Below are 20,360 nucleotides of genomic sequence, written 5' to 3' on the forward strand. Positions count from 1 at the left end.
AGTACTTAACACTAACTTCCTCTTACACAGAAACTAAGGAGTTTTGGACTATTAATAAATAATATTTGATGCCATCCTGAGATGTTCTCTAGAATTTCTTTTTAGAAATTATCACTGGTATTTATGTTCACCAATCTATAGAATGCTAATATAAAGGTCAGTTCTTGGTTGCTTAAGGAAAGTAGGATGTGTATTTTCAGTAAAGAAGATATGAGGAATGAAATTACATTTTATGAAGGGAGAAGGAAGTAGGTCTGACTTACAGATGGCTGTTTCAGGATGGGAGAGTTAAGTGGTGGGTATAGAACTTGATAAGGTCCTATGGAAAGTGGACCATGAGAGAAGAGTTTTGTGCATAAATACAAGTTTTCTTGAGATGTTGAACTGCCTTTGATAATGGATTTTAAGTTTCTTTCCCTCTGAAGTGATCTGTTCTATGTTTACCTTTGAAATCTTTTGTTAACTTTGACTAAGTGAATAATTATTGTTTCAGAGTGACTTATATGACCCTATCTGGGTGGTTTTATAAACTCTTTTGATATTTATCAACAAAACTACCTAAATAACTTGACTTCTAGATAACTTTGGGATGCTTCAGAGGGCCGCTGAGACATCCTAAAGAGCTATTAAACTACCCGGGTTCATTGGACATGTTAATTTTTTTTTTTTTTTTTTTGGACATATTAAATTATATGGGAAGTACTGCTGAAGGGGTGGTAAATCTTCTCAGATTATATTGTATGGTTGATGTTACTAATATAGATATCCTAGAAATTATGTGAAATTCATGAAAATCTGATATGTCCTGGAAAAATGTTGTCAGTTATAATTCTAGTTGTCATGTTCAAGTGTTACAAGTCACAGCAATGAGCAGGTTACTTTGTCAATTACAATTTAATCAGATTTTAAACATGCCTTCTATGTTTCACTCTGATGCTTTTGCAAGAATACTGCTACTTCAAGATTTATGGAAAAGATTTTTCAAAAATTAACCGATAAATTTTGTTTGTTTGTTATCTGGTAAATTGGTAACAGACTGGAATTTAGTCTACTCTTATATTAAGAAAACAAAGTTTTCTTAGAACGTAGCTTTTGATAACAGATTATAAATTTCTTTGCCTTTAAGTGATTTATATCTGTTTATAAAATATTTTGTTACTTTGGTAAAGTAAATAAGCATTATTTAACATTATGATACATGTCAAAGCTCATTCTGCTTCTATAAAAAAGAGCCCTTCACTGTTAGACTGAAAAGTTGTCACTGAACCATGAAAGTTGCTGGGATTCTTGGCCTCCAGAGAAGAAGAATTCAATCCAGGGCCAGAGACAAGTTTGATTGCTCAGAGCTTTTGTATAATAAAATTGTATTAAAGTATAAAAGAGATAGAGAAAGCTTCTGACATAGATATCAGAAGGGGGCAGAAAGTGCCCACTTCACTAGTGTTAGCAAGAGAGTTATATACTTTTTAATTAGTTATTACAATGAATCAAAATAATTTCTGGAGGTTGTAAAGATCTTACTAGACCCACTCTCATAATTTACAGTGTAAGAGGATTAGCCAGAAGGTTTTCAGGAAGGAGAAACTGTCCTCAAGCAGGATATTGTTGTTATATAAGCCTTAGCACAGAGTTTAAATAGAGTTGTTTATTGTATAATCATCAGTTCCAGGCTTAAAGATAAAAATGTTTTATGTGACAAAGACCAAGGAATATAGAGGAAAAAAAAAAAAAAAAGTTTGTTCTTTCCTCCCACTTGAGAATTCCAGACCCCTCTCTTTTTGAGGACTCCTGGACTTCTTATCAACCTACCTAGGAATTGACTCTCTCAAGACTTCTGCTATCCTGATGTCCTTAAAACATGGCAAGAGTCTACTCCTAAATTGGAGAATTAAAAATGGGTGAACAATAGCTGTAAATCAGAGTCAGGGCTATGGGAAATCCAAAATGGCCACTTGGATTTTCTTGGCTCCCTGACAAACTTCAATTCATTTGATGGGTTAAAGCTGTTAGGTAGGTAGAATAGGGAAAAGGAGTCCAAAATGGCATTGGCTAAAAAGGTCAAAGGAAGGTCCGAGGACCAGAGTGAAGACTTCAGACAGAACAAACAGCACTCTTGGCTAAGCCCAATTTGCATAGGGCAGGCCCAGGTGGAGGAAAAAACATAAAAGGAAGAGCCAAAGCGCTTTCTGACGGACTCTCTCTCTCTCACTCTCTCTCCCTCCCCTGTGATCTCCTCCACTCTCTTCTCTTTGAGTCTTGGAGTCTCCTGCTATGTTCTAAATAAAATGGAGCTGTAACACTGATTTGCCTAAGAGCTGTAGCACGGTTTGTCCAAGACCCGAGAGCTGTGACGTGCTGAGGGCTTTAATGTCCATCACTCCAAATCTTTGTTGTGACAAGACAAAGAACCAAGGAACATACACTCGCGTGACATCTATGGTGCTGTGACTCAGATTTAACCTGGCTGAAACAACCTCCACGCGGAAGAGGCCAAGCACAGCAGGAGCCCAACTCAGTGAAGCTCCCACACTAGAAGTGGAAGGCGAAGAAACCCAGTGCAGGGGAAGGCCCATCTTGCTGGAAACCAGAACAGTAAAAAATGAACACAGCAGAAATCTCACGCGGCCCAGTCTCAGATTCCAGAAGACCTCCAGTTAAGGTAAGAGGTCCTCACACCTATGGCTGGAGGGACCTTTACAATCTCTCGTTTCTTGTTTCCTCGAACCTCCTGTGAACAGACGGGTGGCAGGGGGCACAATTGAGGGACTCTGGAGAGGCTACTCCTCAGCATGTCCCAAAGGTGCTATCTGCTGAGCCCCAGTAGCTGTTAACCAAGCCGGCGGGGGTTCTTCTGTCCTTTCTCTGTGCCAAGGATCAGGCCAATGAAACTGTGAACACCGGTCAGATATTTAGCAAATTTTCTGGCGGGCTATGTAGGGGATTCCTTGGCACATTTTTTCCACTGCTTTTTCCTCCTGTCCTTCAGCTCTCTCCCGGGACTCAAGCCCAGCCAAAACTAATGAAACTCAGGCTCTGATGTCTCAATGCAAAAATTCATTGAGAGACAAAGCAAAAAGAGGTGGATTTGTTAGGATCCAGAGAGAAGCCACTCTTCAGGGTGTGAACCATTGCTGAGGGCAAGGGCTGGGGCCATGGAATTAGGCCTGGATAGATTTTGTGAGAGGGTGGAATTCATATGATAATGAGTGAGAGGATCATCCCAGCCATTGGGGAACCACCCACTCCTCCCTCTTTTGACTGTGCCTTGGAGCTGTCCTGCCACCTCTGTCCTGTCCTATCTGTTGGCTTATAGATTGGGGATTAAGGTTTACTTGAATCATCTTGGACCCAATTGATTTTAATTGGTTTACATTATACCCTTGTGCTATGTCATTCTTTCAAAGATTGTGCTCTGCCCCCTTCCCTCCTGTTTCATGCTCTTTTCCTGAGCCCCATCCAGACCCACAAGGTTGCCTCTACAATCTTCTGGAGAAACAACCAGAAAATAGCTGGCCTTGGGAGGGAAATACTCTATAATATTCAACCCCCTAATCCTACCCAATACTGGTCATACTGGAGATCTTGGGGATGCCCAAACTCTAGTCTGGGGGATCCCAGGAGGTCATCACGCCTTGACCTGCCTAGGGATCGGTCTTCGAAAGGTTGTCACATCTCAACCTGTTTGGAGATCTTCTAGTCCCAGGGGTCCCAGGAGGTCATCACGCCTCGACCTGCCCAGGGACCCAATTCTCAGGAGGCCGTCATGCCTCGACCTGCCCAGGGATTTGATCTCTAGGAGGCTGTCATGCCTCAGCCTGCCTGGGGATCTGCACCCTGACCTGGGGACGCCTGGCTCTCAGGATGCAACAGTTCTGGGTAGGATAAGCTTCAGAAAGACTCACCCTTAAGGAAGTCTACCTATGAAAACAGAAAGAAGCCTATTACTTGTGGGACTGTTCCCAGTCTCAGCATTAACTCAGGAGCCCAATGAGAACCCCATTGCCTTTCTGGAGAGGCTAAAAGAGGCACTCCAAAAGTTTACCAACCTGGACTTAGACTCTTACGAGGGACGGGTGATTTTAAAGGACAAATTCCTGTCCCAATGTGCATCAGATATCAGAATTAAGTTACAGCAGCTACAACAGCAGGACCCTGCTGCCTCTTTAGATGAGATGGTCCAGTCAGCCACCAATACCTTATCATGATAAGGAGGCCAAGACCCAGGAGAAGGAGAGAAAGAAAGAGACAAGGCATGCCCAGATGCTGGCCGCCCTCCAGAGAAGCCCTGTGGCAAACCCCGAGTCCTTGAGGGACAAGGCACGAGACAAATGCCTGATCTGTCGACAGGCAGGGCATTGGGCCAAAGAGTGTCCAAACCGTTACAAGTCTCCTAGAACGGCTTGCCACAAATGTCATCAACTGGGACATTGGGCAGCACTCTGCCCTCGGGACCCATGAGCCTCAAGGTCAAGCGCCAAGCCTACCCTCACGATGGTTCAAGAGGACTGAAGCGGCCCGCTCCAGCCAGCCCGCCTGTCACAGATAACCATCACGGGGCTGGAGCCAAGAGTGCAACTGGATGTGGCAGGTAGGTCCGAGAATTTCTTGGTTGACACAGGGGCTACCTACTCTGTCTTGATCTCCTACTCTGGAGACTTCTCCTCCCAAACCGGTACCATTGTGGGTGCTACAGGAAAAGCAACTACTAAAAGATTCACCCGAGCACTTCTTTGCTGCTGGGAGGGACAAATATTTTCCCACCAGTTTCTGGTGGTCCCTGAGTGACCTACCCCCTTATTGGGAAGAGATATACTCACTAAACTGGGGACCACCTTTGTGATGGGAAGTTTTCCAGCCCCTAGAGCTCTACAGCTCCTGGTTACTACTGAAGAACCCATTACACCTTCAATACAGAGGGGCCAAAAACTATGGGAAGACAAAATTAACCCCCAGGTGTAGGACCAGGGAATTCCTGGACAAGCCCACCAAGCTGAACCGGTCATCATTGTCCTGCAAGATCCCACTCGGTTTCCTAACCAGAAACAAAATCCTCTCAAAAGAGAGGCTCGGGAGGGACTGCAGCCTTTAATAAATAAATTCCTTGCTTGTGGGCTATTGGTCCCCACCAGTTTGCCATGTAACACCCCAATCCTCTCAGTAAAAAAAAAAAAAAAAAAGGAACCCAGAAAATGGTTCAAGATCTCCAGATCATAAATGAAGCTGTAGTACTTCATCCCACAGTACCCAATCCCTATGTAATCTTGGGAGAAATCCCACCCAGTGCCAAGTGGTTTACAGTCTTGGATCTCAAAGATGCATTTTTTTGCATACCACTGGCTAAAGAATCCCAATACCTCTTTGCCTTTGAGTGGGAGGCCCCAGGAGAAAAACACCAGCAGATGACTTGGACAGTATTACCTCAGGGTAATCTCTGGGGTTCAGAGATAGCCCCCACCTGTTTGGACAGGCCCTTAGCCTGGATCTCCTAGATCTGGACCTGGGACCTAATGGGAAAATATTACAATACATAGATGACCTACTAATCTGCTCTCCAGATGAAAAAAGTGCCCAATAACATGCAGTTCAGGTTCTAAACTTCTTGGCAGAAAGGAGATATAAAGTCTCCCATGCTAAGGCACAGATGGTCGAGACAAAGGTAACTTACCTGGGAGTTCAGATTACACATGGGTCCAGGAGGCTGTCGTCTGATCGGGTAAAAGGAATCCTCCAGTTGCCCTCCCCCATGACTCGAAAACAATTGCGAGCTTTCCTGGGGCTAACTGGTTATTGTAGAACTTGGATACCCAACTACGGTCTAATTGTCCAGCCCTTATATGAAAGTTTAAAGGGACGAAATGATTCAATCCCACTGATGTGGGGAACTCCTCAAAAGAAGGCAGAGTCTACACTAAAACAGGCCTTAACTCAGGCACCTGCCTTGAGGTTGCCAGACCCAGAAAAAGCATTCCAACTTTATGTCCATGAAAGAGAGGGAATAGCCTTGGGAGTGTTAACTCAAAGGTTGGGATCTGAGCCCCAGCCTGTAGCTTACTTATCCAAGAGGCTCGATCCAAGTACCCAAGGCTGGCCCCCTGCCTTCGAAATCTTACAGCTATTGCAATCGTGATAGAAGATGCTTTAATACTCTCCTTTGGGGGCAAACTAACTATTTTTACCAGCCACCAAGTAAAACAACTCCTAAATGGGAGAGGCCATTTATGGATGTCTGATCAAAGAGTCCTCAGATATCAAGTCATGCTGATGGAAAATCCAGGCCTCACTATATCCCCTTGTGAGGTTCTTAATGCAGCCACCCTCCTGCCTACCCCCGAGGGCTCTCTCCCCTTTCACTCTTGTCTAGAAACCTTGGACCACTGGACAAAACCCCAAGAGGGGTTGTCAGAAGATCCTCTGACCAATCCTGAGGAAATCTGGTACACTGATGGAAGCAGCTTTGTCTTGGATGGAAAAAGAAGAGCTGGATATGCAGTAGTCTCCAATTTTGAGACCATAGAGGCTAAGCCTCTGCCACCAGGTACTTCAGCCCAATTAGCTGAGCTCATAGCCCTGACTCGAGCTTTAGGGCTTGGAAAAGGAAAAAGAATAGCCATTTACACTGACTCCAAGTATGCCTTTCTGGTGCTACATGCACATGCGGCTATTTGGAAAGAAAGGGGCCACTTGACCACCCGAGGGTCCCCAATCAAATATGGTGATCACATTTTTCGATTCTTGGAGGCAGTCCATCTGCCCACTGAGGTTTCAGTCTCCCACAGTAAAGGACACCAAAAAGGGAACACAGAAGTGGCACGAGGGAACCAAGCAGCTGATCAGGCAGCTAGGAGAGCAGCTTTACAGAACCATTACCTAATAGGGATTGCCACCTTAGTTCCACAGACTAATTTGCCAGAAACTCCTTCATATACTGAAGGCAAGACTCTTAAAGCTAAGAGTGAGGGCTTTCAAGAAGATCATATGGGGTGGTTCCAAAGGAGGGACTCCTTTTTCTGCCTGGAAACCTCTAACGGAAGTTGGTTAACTCCTTACATGCCACTACTCATTTAGGAGAAAAGGCCGTCCACAGATTACTAGAAAGGTCCTTCAGAGGAACAGGCTTCCAAACAACTATAAGACAGGTGGTCTCCTCTTGTCCAACTTGCCAATTAAACAACACCCAAGGAGCTCGAAGACCCAAGCTGGCCCAGCCTGTCCAATGATGTGGGGCCAACCCAGTAGAGGACTGGCAGATGGACTTCACCCAGATGCCAGTTTCTCAAGGGTATAAATACCTATTAGTTATGATAGATACATTCACAGGATGGATTGAAGGCTTTCCCACCCAGACTGAGAAGGCTGAGGAGGTGGTAAAAAAAAACTGCTCCATGAAATCATTCTAAGATTTGGTCTTCCCAGGTCATTACAAAGTGACAATGGGACATCATTTACTTCTAAGGCCACCAAAGTGGGTCTCGAAAGCATTGGGTATTACTTATCTCCATTGTGCCTGGAGGCCTCAATCTTCAGGAAAAGTAGAAAGAGTCAATCAATTCTTAAAATCAGTGATAAAAAAGATAACCCAGGAGACCTCCCTGGGATGGAAGGAGGCTTTACCAATAGCTCTCCTCAGCACCTCCATTGCCCCTAGGGAACAGGTTGGTCTTAGTCCTTATGAGATGCTATATGGGAGACCTTTTGTTTATGTCAATGACCTCTTCCTAGATCCAGAGGTTCAGACCCTCCAGTCTTATACCATGGCCACTGGGCAATTCCAACAGGATATACACTTGTGGGGTATGAACCAGGACCCAAAAGATTCTAAAGAGTCACCACTATATGCTCCAGGAACTCAAGTCCTAATTAAAGTCTGGAAAGATGGGTCTCCAAAGGCTCAACTCCAGTCCACATGGAAGGGCCCCTACCCTGTAATACTTTCTAGCCCCACAGCAGTCAAGGTACCAGGACATGACTTCTGGATTCACTACTCACGAGTCAAGTCGTGGAAGAAAACAGAAGAGGACACTCGATACACCTGTGAGCCCCCGGGAGATCTCAGATACCTATTCAGAACTACCAATGAGTGCCATTCTAATGAAAACCCCCAAAATCTGGTTTCTGAGGATAAGATTTCTCAGGATAACTCTAAAGAGCCAACAGAGCTTGACAGAGACTGTACTCCAAAACAGACAGGAAATAGATCTTCTGATCCCTGAACAAGGAAGGACTTGAGCCATTCTGGCCATCTGAATTTAAAACTGACCAATGTCCCTACTAGTCCTTGTTATGCTATATTGATGATGCTTATGATTATTCCATGTACTGTCAATTGTCTAACCTGTTTTGTCTCTGCCCAGGTCAACCAGCTACAACATGCAGTGCCAGTTCAATAAAGACATAAAACTACAGCCAGCCACGGAAAATATCACACACCCTTGGACACCGCTATAAGGACTCTGAGGATTGAGACTAGCAAGAGGGGGAGGCCCAAAAACCCTCTCAGTCCCAGTTAAGCAGGAAGTAGCCAGAAAGACCTTGATGCCCCTATTCCCAGAGAATTGGGCCTCCCATCTCTTGAGGGGGGAATGTTAGGTAGGTAGAATAGGAAAAAGGAATCCAAAATGGCAGTGGCTAAAAAGGTCAAAGGAAGGTCCGAGGACCAGAGTGAAGACTTCAGGCAGAACAAACAGCACTCCTAGCTAAGCCCAGTTTGCATAGGACAGGCCCAGGTGGAGGAAAAAGCATATAAAAGGAAGAGCCAAAGCGCTTTCTGACGGACTCTCTCTCTCACTCTCTCTCTCCCTCCCCTGCACGCTCCTCCATTCTCTTCTCTTCAAGTCTTGGATTCTCCTGCTATGTTCTAAATAAAATGGAGCTGTAACACTGATTTGCATAAGAGCTGTAGCACAGTTTGTCCAAGACCCGAGAGCTGTGATGTACCAAGGGCTTTAATGCCCATCACTCCAAATCTTCGTTGTGACGAGACAAAGAACCAAGGAAGATACACTCGCGTGACAAAGCCTTCCCTGCTTACAGAATTAATGTCCTCACAATGACCAAAAAAAAACAAAAACAAAAAATTATATTTCACTTGATAATGAGTTCCTAGTTTTATTAATTAAGGTCTAGTGTTTACTAAATTAACCTTATTAATTAAGGTTTAGTGTTTTCTAAAACTCGCTTCTGAGCTAGTTCCTGATTGCTATATTATATTGCTAAAAGATTTAATCAAGTTATTAAAAAGGACACTCTGCATTTGTTTCTAAAGCTTATCTCAGTAACTAATCTTTGGATAAAGGTCAGATGCTTCATGGTGTACAACCAGGAGATTAACACCTGGCTATAATCATTTAACTAAGTCAAATGACCTGGGATCAGTTCAGTTCAGTTGCTCAGTCATGTCCGACTCTTTGTGACCCCATGAATTGCAGCATCCCAGGCCTCCCTGTCCATCACCGACTCCCAGAGTTCACCCAAACTCATGTCCATCGAGTCGGTGATGCCATCCAGCCGTCTCATCCTCTGTCGTCCCCTTCTCCTCCGGCCCCCAATCCCTCCCAGCATCAGAGTCTTTTCCAAGGAGTCAATTCTTCGCATGAGGTGGCCAAAGTATTGGAGTTTCAGCCTCAGCATCAGTCCTTCCAATGAACACCCAGGACTGGTCTCCTTTAGGATGGACTGGTTGGATCTCCTCGCAGTCCAAGGGACTCTCAGGAGTCTTCTCCAACACCACAGTTCAAAAGCATCAATTCTTTGGTACTCAGCTTTCTTCACAGTCCAACTCTCACATCCATACATGACCACTGGAAAAACCAAAGCCTTGACTAGATGGACATTTGTTGGCAAAGTGATATCTCTGCTTTTTAATATGCTGTCTATGTTGGTCACAACTTTCCTTCCGAGGAGTAAGCGTCTTTTAATCTCATGGCTGCAATCACCATCTGCAGTGATTTTGGAGCCCCCCCAAAATAAAGTCTGACACTGTTTCCACTCTTTTCCCACCTATTTTCCATGAAGTGATGGGACCGATGCCATCATCTTAGTTTTCTGAATGTTGAACTTTAAGCCAACTTTTTCACTCTCCTCTTTCACTTTCATCAAGAGGCTTTTTAGTTCCTTTTCACTTTCTGCCATAAGGGTGGTCTCATCTGCATATCTGAGGTTATTGATATTTTTCCTGGCAATCTTGATTCCAGCTTGTGCTTCTTCCAGCCAGAGTTTCTCATGATGTACTCTGCATATAAGTTAAATAAGCAGGGTGACAATATACATCCTTAATGTACTCCTTTTCCTATTTGGAACCATTCTGTTGTTCATGTCCAGTTCTAACTGTTGCTTCCTGACCTGCATATAGGTTTCTCAAGAGGCAGGTCAGGTGATCTGGTATTCCCATCTCTTTCAGAATTTTCCACAGTTTACCTAATGAAAATTCTTGATTTCTAATTCTTACTTTTTATTTTACTAATAACTGCTAGCTATATTATTTTCTATTTTTCTTTTTTCAGAAAATTGTTTCTTATATTACCAAATATGTGACTGAGCCTGTAATAAAATGCTGATATGCAGTTCCATATAAGATCAATGATTGTAACAATGTGACTCTAGATATGGGAAGAAGCAGCAAGAGGGAATATCTTCCTGGACCAAGAGGCTAATAAGACAGGTATGGTCCAGAGACTTTTGCTACTCACAAGGTCTCGTCTAGTAACAGCACCCTGAGTGGCCTGTCAATGGAATCCTCGTTAGACCTGGGAATGAGCCTTCACAGCACCGTGGGACACAATGGCCATGAAATGCCCCAAAGCAAGGTCAGATATGTGGCTATGAAGGAACCCTGCTGACTGGACTGTGACCACTGCAAGCTGCTGACCTTCAATATCCCCTGAAAAGAGTTCAGGGTGGAGATCAGAAATAGGGCACTCTGCCTCTGGGAAGAAAAATAATAATATTAATAATAATAAAATAAAAACAGAACTGTCCTTCAGATAGTCAGATGTTTTTAGGAGCCCAAATTCTTGCATCTTCTCATACCTAGAGAAACACTAACATCATCAACCAATGTCTGGTCCTGGTTCTTCTGGCTGGTCTCTGAGAAGTTTTTCTACTTCTATTAATCTTTGAGCTATGTACATTTAACTTTCTTGTTAAGGTTATTTCTTCTAGAATACAACAAATCTCCAAATGGCAGTACAAGAATATTCTCTGACCAACACGTAGACAATACTGAAACAAGTCACCTTATCATTCCATGGACTCTCATCTCCCTCCATAAATGCACCCTGACAGAGAGCAGACAAAGAGAACCCAGAGCCCTATGATGCCCCTGTACAGCTTGAAGAAGTCAGAGTGGTCATCGCCCCTTTTCCTATGAGACTGGGTTCACAAATGTCTGAGAAGGTAAATAGATAGATAGTTAGACATGAGCAGGGTATCAAAGGAAGCCAAAGAATTGGCCCTAAAAATAAAGAGAGGGAGAAATATGGTGACCCAAGGAGGGAAGAGCAGATAAAACCAAGGAGGGTCTTGGAGTGCAGGGACAGAAAAACCAGACCCTTATCACCTTCCCTCCCCCATGTTGTAACCATTAATGGATTTCAGGTCCTCCTGAGCAGTATAACCTGTCTCCCCTCCTACCCCATAGAGAGAGGATATTTGCCTTACTCTCCCTGCCTCCTCCACCTTCCCCCAGTATACGTGCCACTTCCAATCAGCAAATGACCAGCAAAAGACACCTATTCCACTCCTTGTACCTTGGGTATAAAAGTGGACTAAGGACCCCTGTTCAATGTCTGTTCTCCCTTGAAGGTGGCCCACTGTTCTAACACCATCTCTCACTCTAATAAACTTTATTTCCCTTTCATTTTGCCTCAAGTCTGGAAATTCTTTCCCAACCCATACCCAGACCATAACAAAGAGGTTTTTAGATACAGAAAAGTAGATATTTCAGTGAAACTAGTTTAGATAAGATATCTGTGAATTTAGAAATCAAGATTTTTATTTTGGACGTATTGATTTTGACACACCTATTACACATCCAAGTAAAATTTTTAATTAGTTGTTGGATATGAAAGTCCAGAATTTAGTTCCAGTTGGAAATAAACATTTTGGAAATTTTGTCCAAAGAAGGTTTTTAAAGTCATGTGATAAATATTTATCACATTTAGTGAAAATTCCAAGAAATAATGGGAGAAGAAGCATATAAAACAAGAAAAACTCCCAAACACTGGGAAAAGACTGTCTATGCACACAGTATGGGGGTCTTGGGGTGTGATCCAGGTGGGGCAGGGGTTGCCCTATCAGAGCACACAGGGACACAGTGTCTTCCAGCAAGAATGTCCCAGTGTGCCCACCCTACATGGCAGCTTAGTGATGAATCTGGGACAGATGGGTTCTGGGAGAAGACTTCCAAAGAGAGAGCCCTGGTATCAGTTGGCAGTGCAGCCACCTCAACTCCTGCAGCCACAACACCATATCCTCCAGCCTCCCGCCCCACCCCCACCTCCACCCCATGCCACACCCTTGCACCAGATCTGAGATGAATGCAGCAGAGGAAGGCTCACGGCCTGGGTTTGATTCCGCGTGGACCCACGAATGCATCTACAGGAGGTGCTTAGGTCCTCCTATCCCCACGGGCCTCATTTGCTTCAGCAATCACTTCCTGAGGGGCAGACCACACACTCAAGAGCAAAGGAACAAGATTTAACCCAACCCTCAGGGCTTTTAACTCCAATAGGTAGGGAACAGAACCCACACCTGACAGGGTGGTGACAACCACAAGTAGAGAGGAAGCCCTACCTGACACTCTGCACAGACTTTAGATATTTTGATGCCAACCACATTGCCTATTCAGGGGATAACAGCCAACACACCCATAGGGAAGACCTGATACCAAAATCATCCCTCCCACCAAAGATATTGGACACACAGTCTACAGCCAGGATGTTCCTATGTAGAAACATCCTTAAAGGCCAGAATAGATAGCTTTCTGTTTCTGACTTTAGGAGAAACAACTAAGAAGAATGGGAGGAAAGAAGGAAAATTGGAAGAAAGGGAAAAAAAAAAAAAAAAAAAACTTTAAATGTGAATGTGTATAGAATTGAGAGCAGTAAATGAACAGGCTGATGTAATTGAAGCAGGGAGGTTACATATGTCCTGGATCTGAGAGGCCAAAGGTACAATATACAATTTTTTGATCCTCAGTTCCTAAAAATTTGGTAGATTCAGCAAGTTCTAGAAGTAAGAACACACTCTACTGAAAGAGAATGAGTTATAGAGAGAGAATTGAGCAGAGCAAGTGCTCTCCTGTGGTCAGTGGAGGTCAGTGCAGGAGATAAAATTCAGGAGAGAAGATCTGTTGGTAATTATAATTGACTGCAATGTGTTGTCTTCACATTTTGTATAACTTTTGTATCTCAATATCTTTCAAAAAGAGAGGTCAAATTTTGTGTGCTTCCATTTATTATTAATAATATGATATGATGCCATCTGATATAACAGCTTATCGTATCATTTTCAAATAAAAGCCCCATTTCTCATTAGAGACTAGAGAGTGGAGATCTAGTTTTCAATTACTTAATCTTTAAAGTCCACTGTATTTTCAAAAAGGTCCAATTATTTCTAACTGAGAAAATGAAAAGCTGTATCAACTGTCAAGAATTTAAATTCACCCTTTAACTAATTTACACTTTCACAAATAACTCTAGGCTCTTAAACAGTCCCTCATTTTCTGAACTTCACCCTATTCATATCACTTGTGCACAGACTAAAGTTAATGACCTGCTCTTCCCTTTACATTCCTACCCTGTGCGTTTCATCTTGTCTATGTGACCAATCTTCTCTCCCGACTCCCAGAACTCTCTTCAGACCCATATTGAATTTCATCTTTTGCTCAAACAGTCTCAAATGGATTATTCTCTTACTCTGCAACTATCAAGGACATTGAAATATGTGTTTCTAATATAAAAACAAAACTAGCTACAAATTATAATGGAGGAGTTACAAATTATAATGGAACTTAAAAATAAAATTTTTTTAACATTTTTATTTAACCAAACAACAACAACAACAAAACAAACAAACAAACAAACAAAAAATGTTCATCAGTCTGCTCATACATACTTGGCCAGAGACAACAAACCACAAGTTCTATGTCACCATTGATATGAAAAATCAGGAATTGATAAATCCATAGACAATTAAGGATTATTGGCAGCATCCCACTGCTGAAGGTGAAAGGAATGGGAAGTGACCATTACATACAGAGTTTCCTGTGGATACAAATGTTCTGGAGTAGACAGAAAAGGGGATTATATAACCTTGTGAATGTACTTAATACCACTTACTTGTACAATATAAAATGATCAAAGAATTAAATTGTAAATGTACTTTATATCATAAAACAAACCCTGTAGTATATGTAATTTAAAAATATTTTGAAAATAGAATAATATGGAAAGGGGAGGAAGCCTCCAGGGCTGCTGCTGGTATGGGTGCAGGGACCCGAAGACAGTAGAGTAGACTATATAGGGATGAAAATGAGATATGAAGACAGACCTGCTAGATCGTGACATATACTGCTGACACTTAATAATCTCAGGAGTAATCAGTTCAACTTTTATAGTGTTTTCTGGAATAGGATATGCTCATCAGGAACAAAATTGGTAGGGAAGATGAGATATGATCAGTGAAATATAAAGTGATTGCAATTTACCTCTGTATGCATGAGGGTATATAGTTCTAGACTTAGGAGTGATGCTTTGGCCTGGTTCATCACAGGTTGTCAGTAGCACAAGTTGAATAACAAGATAAATGAGCCATTGGCACATGTCAAGGTCACAGATGGGATAAATCTGGGGCAGTTGTATAATGTGGGATGAGAAGACATATGACAGAGGCATAGGAGTTTGAACTTTAAGAATGAAGCTGAAAAGGAGATCCTAAGAGAATGAGCAAGAATAGCTTTTGTTGTCATGCCAGGAAGGCTAAATGCTTTAAACATTGAATGGCTCATAGTGGCAAGGGCCATAGAGAAGCCAAGCATGAAAGAACTTTAAAATGTCATACTTATTTAAAGGTATGGAAGTAACAAATACATTTAGTGAAGCTTCCCAGTGATGTGAGAGATGAGGAATGACAATCAATGATGTCAATTATTGATTAATGGCTGACATTGACAGTGTGGTCCATAGGAAGTATATTGATTAAATATTAAATTTGAGGTTATTACACATGTTTGGAGCTTCCCAGGTGGTGCTAGTGGTAAAAGAACCTGCCTGCCAATGTAGAAGACATAAGAGACACAGGTTTCATAGCTGGGTTGGGAAAATTCCCTGGAGGATGGCAGGGCAACCCACTCCAGTATTCTTGCCAGGAGAATCCCAGGGACACAGAAACCTGGCAGGTTATATAGTCCAAGTGGTCACAAAGAGTTGGACATGACTGAAGCAACTTAGCATGCATGCAGGCATCCAAGTTTACTTGATAATGAGAGGGATCCAGCAGTGAAGGAAAGTCAGGGAGCTCTAGCAGTTGATCCCTGAGAAAGCAGAGGTTTTGAAGTTTGAAACACAGGTCTGAGGTTTGGCCTTAATCTGAAACCTTAACTTGTTGTTTCTTTCTCAACATGTTTGAATTCCCATTCTGAGAATTTCTCAAGTCATCCTTTATATCACTAATTTTATTCACACAGTTTGAAATTTGTATTCACATTTTTCATTCACTCTTGCCTAACGACATGTAATTTCAAAAGTAAGCTGTTCTGCCTCAGTCCAGATTTCTGTTTGCCTTAAACTGCAGTACTTTTCATAGACAACCACCTCTTAACATAAGGCAACATCAATTTGTATCAAACAAAGATATAAGAGAATAAGCATTTATTACAGGGTTATGGAATTTTCTATTAATGGAAATAAAAGATATAAGTGTTTACTATTTTTATAAACCATCCTTTAATTTTATAAACTAATTCACAAAGTAAAATGATATGATAAAAATGTAAATTGATTCCATAGAGTCTCTTCCTTGAAATTCTGTTATGTGCACAATAAAGGACAGAAATCGTATGGACCTAGCAGAAGCAGAAGATAAGAAGAGGTGGTGAGAATATACAGAAGGACTATACAAAAAAGATCTTCATGACCCAGAGAAGCATGATGGTGTGATCACTCACTTAGAGCCAGACACTGTGGAATGTGAAGTCAAGTGGGCTTTAGGAAGCATCACTATGAACAAAGCTAGTGTAGGTGACAGAATTCCAGTTGAGGTATTTTAAATCCTAAAAGAGGAAGCTGTGAAGGTGCTGCACTCAATATGGCAGTAAATTTGGAAAACTCAGCAGTGGCCATAGGACTGGAAAGGGTCAGTTTTCATTCCAATCCCAAAAAAAGGCAATGCCAAGAAATGTTTAAACTAACACGCAATTGCACTCATCCCACATGATAGCAAAGTAATGCTCAAAATTCTCCAAGCCAGGCTTCAACAGTATGTGAACAGTGAACTTCAAGATGTTTAAGCTGGATGTAGAAAAGGCAGAAGAACCAGAGATCAAATTGCCAACATCCATTGGATCATTGAAAAAGTGAGGCAGTTCCAGATAAACATCTACTTCTGCTATAAGGACTATGCCAAAACCTTTAACTGTGTGAATCACAATAAACTGTGGAAAATTCTTCAAGAGATGGGAATACCAGACCACCTGACCTGCCTCCTGAGAAACCTGTATGCAGGTCAGGAGGCAACAGTTAGAACTGCACATGAAACAACAGACTGGTTCCAAATCAGGAAAGGCGTATATCAAGGCTGCATATTGTCACCCTGCTTGTTTAACTTATATGCAGAGTACATCATGAGAAATGCTGGGCTGGATGAAGCAGAATCTGCAATCAAGATTGCCAGGAGAAATATCAATAACCTCAGATGTGCAGATGACACCACTCTTATGGCAGAAAATGAAGAACTAAAGAGCCTCTTGATGAAAGTGAAAAAGAAGAGTGAACACCTGGCTTAAAGCTCAACATTCAGAAAACTAAGATCATGGCATCTGTCCCCATCATTTCATGGCAAATAGATGGGGAGACAATGAAAACAGTGACAGACTTTGTTTTTTGGGGGGCTTCAAAACCACTACAGACTGTGTCTGAAGCCATGAAATTAAAAGACACTTGCTCTTTGGAAGAAAAGTTATGACTAACATAGACAGCATATTAAAAAGGAGAGACGTAAGTTTTCCAACAAAGATCTGTCTAGTTAAAGCTATGGTTTTTCCCATAGTCATGTATGGATGTGAGAGTTGGACTATAAAGAAAGCTGAGTGGTGAAGAATTGAGGGTTTTGAAATGTGGTGCTGGAGAAAACTCTTTAGAGTCCCTTGGATTGCAGGAGATCCAACCAGTCCATCCTAAAAGAATTCTTTGGAAGGACTGATGCTGAAGCTCCAATAATTTGCCCAACTGATGCGAAGAACTGACTCATTTGAAGAGACACTGATGCTGGGAAAGATTGAAGGCAGGAGAAGAAGGGGATGACAGAGGATGAGATGGTTGGATGGCACCACCGACTCAATGGACATGAGTTTGAGTAGACTCTGGGAGTTGGAGGTGGATAGGGAAGCCTGGCGTGCTGTGATCTTTGGGGTCGCAAAGTGTCAGACATGACTGAGACACTGAACTGAACTGACTGATAAATTACTTATTATCTAGAAGACATACTCTAAAGGAAATGAACACCATCTAGCTAGGAGGCAGCAGGTAGAGCTGAGGACAAGTCATGAAATTTACATTTAATGACTAGGCTTAAGCCCTGGATCTACCACTTGTTTGTTGTTTGTATTTGCATAAATTGTTAACTTGATTGTCAGTTTTCTCATTGACAACTAGGTAGATTAATTTGCAATTAGTTGAGAGATTAAGTGGGATAATCTGGTGCTACCAAGATCTGAAAAAGAATTGAAAATGAAACATCTCTATTAGAAAATAGAACTACAGATAGGCACAGAAATTTATCAGCACATTTCCATGATTAACCTGGGTCATATAGCCAAGAAATCAAAATGAGACATGTAGATGAAATGGACATTATGGACAAATATCAGCATGGGCTTTTGGAAATATCATGATAGGGAGGTGACTGGAGACAACCCAAATTATAAGATACAAGTCAATCATATATTTGACTATAAGACTGCAAATAAAGTTTCTTAGAGAAATTTTAGAGTTGTAATTTTTTTCTCTATGAATTTAAAATTTTATAAAAGTGTTTTTTATTCTTAAAGTTTGTAGTATTGTCAGTAGTTCTCCTGCTAGTACTTGGCCTCACAATTAGTGCTGTACTTTTTGAGTAAGTGCTACAGATCTGACAGGAACCCTGTCTTCAGTTCAGCTGTGTTATAACTGTAGACAGTATTGTCATTATGTAATGGGCAGAACTCTTATCTTGCTACTGACAGTTTCTCCCTACTCAGTTATTACAATTCAGAATTTCACTGCTCTCTTTAGTCATTTATCTGTGAGTACTTAATAATAAAGTTTATTGAATTATTAGTAGCAACAATGGATGGTGTACATTTAGCTTTGATGCTGCCTTGTCAATTCTTGTTATCAACATCAGTGGAATTTGACAGTGGATTCAGCTCTTTGTGGTTTCTTTCAAAAAGCCATGCCTTAAGATATAATTAGGAACTTGGCAATAGTACCATGATACATGTTCAGAATTCTGAAATGATCTTTTTTCCCCACATCAATAAGCTTTATGTTACATCTAAAGGCAGTCATTCAAAATTTCTTAATGATGGTGATTGCAGCATTTTGCTGACTATTCTGCAGTCACTATAGCTGTAAGAGCTGACAATTAACTTCAAAGAAACTGAATTCATGTCACAGTCTACACTAAGCATAATCCACAGGCTGTCCAAATAGCATATGGGCAATTCAGACCTGCAAGATTACTTTGAATTTTGCTGTGTTGGCAGCAGTTCTAATAAACAAGGCACTCAAATACCAAATAAGAAAATCAGAGTTGACAACATCTGGTGTTAAAAACACATTCATAGAGGAAGGTATAGAGGGTCTGAGGAAAGGCCAAAAGAGAATAAAAAAGAGAGAGAGAGAGAGAGAGAATCTTGACAGCAGCTTCTGTGAATGTTCCTAGCAGCAGAAGCAGACAGCCCATGACCCGTCCATTTCAGCAGATCAGGCCAACCTCTCTCTCAAATTTTGCTTCTATTCCGATGAAATAAATTATGACAAGAATCATTAAATATATGACAAGAGGCTATTTCAGAGGGCATTATTAGAACTGTCTACGATACTGGCCTGGTGACACACTAGACACAAAAATAGAAACATGGATTTCACAGTTGGAAAGGAATAAGGAGATAATTGATGAGAGGCTCACTCCTATGCAGCCCTGGTGTATGTGTGTTTAGCAGTGCTCAAATATTCCTAGTTTCATGGAACTCATTATACAGAAGATAAAGTGATATATTTGGGACTCATAGACATAAATTTGAATCCTTGATCTACTTTTCTAATAAATGACCTGGAGAGAGTTAAATAAATTGATCTAATGCTCAATTTCCTCATTTTAGAATAGGGATGTAATCTCAAGCCAAAGTCCTTATTCATTATTTCTCAAAGTTTATTTATTTTTTTCATATCTTTCCTTTCTTGACTGCTTACAATCTTAATTCTGGCCTAATCTTGATTTATGTATCCATTAGTTTATCAGTGGTTCATGTATATTTTCTCCATTAATCTTCAGGATAAAGACAGGAGTGAAGGTCACTTAACAGGTTCCTTAAAAGCACCCTCATAGATAGTTATCAATGGTTGAGTAATCTTAATCTTTTTGTTATCTTTTTGCATTGTTTCTCCAAGTTAGTCCCAGAATTCACTAACCTCTAGGGTAGTAATAGCACCTGGAAAACTCCTTTGGCAGGGTGTTTTTGATCTTAATTAACAAGATACTACCAGGGACTTCCCAGGTGGTACAGTGGTAAAGAATCCACTTGTCAATGCAGAAGACACAAGAGATGCAGGTTCGATCACTGTGTTGGGAAGATCCTCTGGAGGAGGAAATGGCAATCCAGTTCAGTGTTCTTGCCTGGGAAATCTCGTGGACAGTGGAGCCTGGCAGGGTGTAGCCCATGGGGTCGCAAGTAGTCAAACACAACTGAGTGACTGAGCAACTGACCAACCAAACAAGACACCAAGTTAAACCTAAAGAAATTAAGTTCTGACTCTTGCAGCTTTAGAAATACATGGGATTTGATACATCAGTTCAGTGGTATCCCTGGGGCACTACCTCCTTTATGCCCTTCTGTTCTGCCTTGTAAATGATCAATTTCTTTTTAAGATTAATGCCCTCACATG

General features: G+C 41.6%; 1 long non-coding RNA gene across 2 annotated transcripts; it reads left to right on the forward strand.

Moving 5' to 3' along the window:
* The first annotated feature begins 1,623 nt into the window (after window positions 1-1,623).
* Window positions 1,624-8,881, forward strand: LOC147374733 (uncharacterized). Of its 2 annotated transcripts, none has more exons than XR_015163274.1 (2): window positions 1,624-2,659; window positions 8,352-8,881. It is a non-coding gene; the product is annotated as an uncharacterized LOC147374733 (long non-coding RNA). The 2 variants fall into 2 exon arrangements; XR_015163275.1 differs by lacking the exon at window positions 1,624-2,659 and adding an exon at window positions 5,835-6,535.
* The last annotated feature ends 11,479 nt before the right edge of the window (window positions 8,882-20,360 follow it).

The sequence above is a fragment of the Bos grunniens genome, chromosome 4 (assembly GCF_055505025.1).
Source record: "Bos grunniens cultivar Pamir isolate PY7600 chromosome 4, Bosgru_T2T1.0, whole genome shotgun sequence".
Classification (NCBI taxonomy): domain Eukaryota; kingdom Metazoa; phylum Chordata; class Mammalia; order Artiodactyla; family Bovidae; genus Bos; species Bos grunniens.